This window comes from Pteropus medius, unplaced genomic scaffold, assembly GCF_902729225.1.
Source record: "Pteropus medius unplaced genomic scaffold, Ma_sr-lr_union100, whole genome shotgun sequence".
In the NCBI taxonomy this organism is placed as follows: domain Eukaryota; kingdom Metazoa; phylum Chordata; class Mammalia; order Chiroptera; family Pteropodidae; genus Pteropus; species Pteropus medius.
Window position 1 is genome coordinate 4315789 of NW_024346065.1, and position 6240 is coordinate 4322028.

Consider the following 6240-nt stretch of genomic DNA (forward strand, 5'->3'; position numbering starts at 1 on the left):
ACATCTTCTTTACCTGATCATCTATCAAAGGACACTTAGGTTGTTTCCATGTCTTGGCCACCATAAATAATGCAGGCGCATATATCTTTATGTATAAATGTCTTCAAATTTGGGGGGTAGATACCCAGAAGAGGGATTGCTGGGTCATATGGTAAATCTGTTCTTAATTTTTTGAGGACCCTCCATACTGTTTTCCATAGTGGCTGTACCAATTTACATTCCCACTGGCAGCGTTTGAAGGTTTCTTTTTCCCCACAACCTCTCCAGCACTTGAAATTACTTGTCCTGTTGATGCTAGCTATTTTAACAAGTGTGCGGTAGTATCTCATTGTGGTTTTGATTTGCATTTCCCTAATAGCTAGTGAAGCTGAGCATCTTTTCACATATCTGTTGGCCATTTTTATATTTTGGAAGAAGTGCCTGCCTGTTCGGGTCCTCTGCCCAATTTTTTATTTGGAGTGTTTGTTTTTTGTTGTTGAGTTTGATGAGTTCTTTACATATTTTGGTGGTTCGCCCCTTATTGGAAACATCACTTACAACTATTTTCTTCCGGTCAGTTGTTTGCCTCTTTGTTTTGTTGATGGTTTCTTTTGCTGTGTAGAAGCTTTTTAGTTTGATATAGTCCCATTTATTTATTTTCGCTTTTACTTCCCTTGCCTGCAAGGTCAAATTCATAAAATCCTCTCTAAATCCAAGGTTCATGAGTTTAGTACCTATGTTTTCTTCCATGTAATTTATTGTTTCATGTCTTAGATTTAGGCCTTTGATCCATTTTGAGTTAATTTTGGTATACGGTGACAAATAGCAATCTAGTTTCATTCTTCTGCATGTGGCTTTCCAATTTTCCCAGCACCATTTATTGAAGAGACATTTTTTCTCTATTGTCAGTTTTGGCTTCCTTGTCAAAAATGATTTTCCCGTACATATGGGTTTATTTCTGGGCACTCAATTCTGTTCCATTGGTCTGTGTGTCTGTTTTTCTACCAATACCATGCTGTTTAGATTATCGTCACTTTGTAGTATAATTTATAATCAGGCAGTGTGACACCTCCAGGGTTCTGCTTTCTCACGGTTGCTTTGGCTATTCAGGATCTTTTGTGCTTCCATGCAAATCTGATGACCTTTTTGTTCTTTTTCTTTTAACAATGCCAATGGGGTCTTGATGGTGATTACATTAAATCTGTATACTGCTTTAAAATGGCCACTTTAACCTTGTTGAGTCTCCTAATCCATAAACATGAATATCTTTCCATTTCTTTGTGTCTTCTTCAATTTCTTTTAATGATGCCTTGTCGTTTTCAGTGTATAGGTCCTTCACATACTTTGTTAAGATTATTCCTAGGTATGGTATTGTATTGTATTGTATTGTATTGTATTGTATTGTATTGTATTGTATTGTATTGTATTGTATTGTATGTGTTTACTTATTTATTTATTTATTTTTACAATTGCAAAAGGACCTTTTTTTTTTTAATTTCCTTTTTCTGAAATTTCATTGTTAGCATATGGGAATGCAATAAATTTTTATACGTTGATTTTGTATCCTGCTACTTTACTGTATTTATTTATTGTTTCTAATAGTTCTTTGGTGGAGTCTTTAGGGTTTTCTGTATAGAGAATTATGTCATCTGCACAAAGCGAGAAGTTGACTTCTTCACTGCCAATTTGGGTGCCCTTGTTTTTTTAAATGAACCGTATCTATTTCTTTTAAAAATGTTTTTAGGTGGAACTCAGATAAAATAAACATTTTAAATAAACATATCGGTGACATTTAGGACATTCAAAATATGGTGCAACCACCACCTCTATCTGGTTCCAAGCTATTTTCAACATCCAAAGGGAAACCTTGTCCAGTTAAGCCAGTTAATCCCCTCCCCAAAGCCCCATGCTACTACCGAGCCTTCTGTGTCTATGGATTCACACATTCTATTCACAAATTCTATTTCATAAATAAGCTTTTGTGTCTGACCGCTCTCACTTAGCATAACGATTTTAAGGTTGTAGCATGTATCAGTACTTCATTCTTTTTATGGCTGAATAATATTCTATTATATGGAAAGACCGTAATCTGTTTATCCACCGATGAGCATTTGGGTTGTTTCCAACTTTGGTTATTGTGAATAGCGCTGCTATGAACAAGCATGTACATGCATTTATTTGAATACCTGTTTTCGATTATTTGGGATATATACTTGGGACTGATCATTCTATGTTTAAGTTTTTGAGGACCCACCAATCTGCTTTCCATAGCAACTCTACTATTTTACATTCCCAAAACGGCAACGTCCCAACCCTCACCAGCACTTGTTATTTTCTGGTTTTTGATCATAGCCTTCCTAGTGAATGAGAAGTTCTATTTCACTGTAGTTTTGATTTGCATTTTCCTAATAACTAATGATGCTGAACATCTTTTCGTGTGCTTTTTGGCCATTTGAATAACTTCTTTGGAAAAATGTCTATTACCCATTTTTAATTGAGTTGTTTACCTTTTAACTGGGTGCCTTTTATTTCTCTCCCTTGCCTGATTGCTCTATCTAGGACTTCCAATTCTATATTGAATAAGAGTGGTGAGCGCAGATAACCTTGTCTTGTTCCTGACCTTAGAGGGAAAGGTTTCAGTTTTTCACCATTAAGTATGATATCAGCTGAGTGTTTGTCGTAGATGGCCTTTATCATGTTGAGATACTTTCCGTCACACCCATTTTATTAGTATTTTAATGATAAATGGATGTCATAGCTTGTCAAATGCCTTTTCTGCATCTATTGATAGGATAATTTAATTTTTATCCTTTTTTTATGTGGTACATCACATTGATTGATTTGCATATTTGAATCATCCTTGCCTCAGCTGTCACGCTTTTTGTTTTCTCCTTTTTACAAAATTTCTCAACTACAGTGATATAAAATGTTATATTAGTTTCAGTATACAACGTAATGATTAGACATTTATATAACTTATGAAATGAACACCCCGATAAGTTAGTACCCATCTGACACCATAGTTATCGCAATAGTATTAACTATATTCCCTATGCTTCATTTTACATCCCTGTGACTATTTTGTTTCTACCAATTTGTACTTCTTAATTCTTTTACCTTTTCACCCCCTTCCCCTCCCATCTGGCAACCATCGATTTGTTCTCTGTATTCATGAGTTTGTTTCTGTTTTGTTGGTTCATTTATCTTGTTTTTTAAATTCCACATATAAATGAAATCATATGGTATCTGTCTTTCTCTGTCTGACTTATTTCACTTAGCATAATACCTCTAGGTCCATCCACGTTATGGCAAATGGCAAGATTTTGTTCCCTTTTATGGCCAAGTAATATCCCATTGTATATAGGTACCACTTCTTTATCCATTTGTCTATAGATGGACAGTTAGGTTGCTTCCATATCTTTCCTATTGTAAATAATGCTGCAATGAACATATCTTTTTGAATTAGTGTTTTGGATTACTTAGGATACATATTCAAAAATGGAATTGCTGGGTCATATGGTAGTACTGTTTTTAACTTTTTGAGGAATCTCCACAATGTTTTCCGTAGTGGCTGCACAAATGTGTATTCCCAACAACAGTGCACGAGGGTTTCCATTTCTCCACATCCTCACCAACACTTGTTCCTTGTTCATTTATTGATGACATCCATTCTGACATGTGTGCTGTGATACCATCTTTTCATATGTCTATTGGCCATCTGTATGTCTTCTTTGGAGAAATGTTGATTCAGGTCCTCTGCCCATTTTTAAATTGGATTGCTTGGGGGGTTTTTTGGAGTTAAGTTGCATAAGTACCTTATATATTTTTGGATATTAACTCCGTATCAGATGTATCATTGGCAAACATCTTTTCCTATTGAGTAGGTTGTCTTTCGTTTTGTTGACAGTTTCCTTTGCTGTGCAAAAACTTTATAGATGGTATAGTCCTGTTGTTTAATTTTTCTTTGTTTCCCTCACCCAAGGTCACATATACAAAACAAAAATATTGCTAAGAGCGATGTCAAAGAGTTTACTGCCTATGTTTTCCATTAGGAGTTTTATGGTTTCAGATTTCACATAAGTCTTTAATCTATCTTGAGTTTATTCTTGTATGTGGTGTAATAAACCGGCCTGGTTCCTTTTTTTATCCTTTTTTTTTTTTTTGCATTTATCTACCCAGTCTTCCCAACCTCATTTATTGAAGAGACTGTCTTTACCCCATTGTATGTTTTCGCCACCTTTGTCATAGTTTAATTGACCTTATAGGCGTGGGTTTATTTCTAGGCTCTGCATTCTGTTCCATTGATCTATCTGTTCCATTGGTCTGTTTTTATGCCAGTACCATGCTGTTTTGAATATTGCAGACTTTTAGAATAGTTTAATATCAGGCAGTTTGATACTTCCAACACTGTTCTTCTTTCTCAAGATTGCTATGGCTATTCAGATACTTTTGTGGTTCCCTACAAATTTTAGGATTATGTTTGAGTACTGTGAAAAGTGCCATTGGTATTTTGATAGAGATTTCGTTGAATCTGTAGATTTCTTTGGGTAGTGAGGACATTTTAATGATGTTCATTCTTGTTATCCATGAGCATGGTATATGCTTCCACTTATTTGTATGTTCTTCAGTTTTTTTCTTCAATGTTTTATAATTTTCTGAATACAGGTCTTTTACCTCTTTGGTTAAATTTACTCCCAGGCAATTGATTCTTTTCGATGCAATTGTAAATGGGATTGTTTTCTCAATTTCTCTTTCTGATAGTTCGTTACTGGTGTATAAAATACAACCAATTTCTGAATATTAGTTTTGTATCCTTCGACTTTACTAAATTAATTTATCAGTTCTAAGAGTTTTTTGGTGGACTCTTTAGGGTTCTCTATATGTAGTGTCATGTCATCTGCAGATAACAACAGTTTTACTTCTCCGTTTACGATGTGAATGACTTTTCTCTCTTTTTCTTGTCTGATTGCTGTGGCTGGGACTTCAACGCTATATTGAATACAAGTGGTGAAAGTGGACATCCTTTTCTTGTTTTGAATATTACAGAAAATGTGTTTAGCGTTTCCCCTTTGAGTATGATGTTAGCTGTGCATTTGTCATATATAGCCTTTATTTTGTTGAGGTATGTCCCCCTTATTCCCACATTCTTGAAAGTTTTATCATAAATGCATATTGGATTTTGTGAAATGCTTTTTCTGCATCTATTGGTATGATCATATGATTTTTATCCTTCATTTTGAATATGTGGCATATCACATTAATTGATTTGCAGATATCGAACCATCCTTGTATCCCAAGAATAAATCCCACTCGATCATGGTGTATGATCTTTTTAATGTATTGCTGAATTCAGTTGTTCTATAATTTAGTTGTAATTTTGATGTGGTCATGAGAGGAAGTCGAGCACAACATTTACTTACTCTGCCATATTGACCAGAAGTGCACCTGTCACACCTTTGAATATGTGAAGACATTCACTCCAGGCCGTGTTTCTATTGGGAAGCTCCAGCCAACGTTTGAGCATGGTGGCACTTGAATAGGGCCATTGCTGCCCATTGTAGGAAGTATAATGGGTCATTGTGGCTCAAGGGCTCTTTCTTCCCTGGCCCAGATGAACCTGATTTAAACCTACTTGCTGGTCTGAAACTCTTCCAACACAATTCTTACTTTTTCTACCTCCTTTCTCAGGAAAGGCATTGCACCTTGACGTCTCCCTCTGTCTACTCTGACTCTTTCACCTTTGTTTTTTTTTTAGCTTTACAATATTTTTCTGTTTTGATTATAGTTGTCATACAATATTATATTAGTTTAAGATGTACAACATGGTGATTAGACATTTATATAACTAACAAAGCGATCGCCCCAATAAATCTAATACCCATCTGACACCAATAGTTACAATATTATTGATTATATTCCCTGTGCTATACTTTACATTCTCCAGGACTATTTTGTAACTACCAATTTGTATTTCGTACGCCCTTAACTTTTTTCACCCACCCACCAACCTACTTCTCATCTGGGAACCATCAAAATGTCCAATGTATCTATGAATTTGTTTCTGTTTGGTTCGTTTATTTATTTCATTCTTTAGATTCCACATGTAAGTGAAATCTTATGTCATTTGTCCTTTTCTGTGACTTACTCCACTCAGCATAATACCCTCTAGATCCATTCATGTTCTTGCAGATGGCAAGATTTTATTCTTTCTATGGATGAGTAATATTCCATTGTATATATGTACCACCTCATCTTTATCCA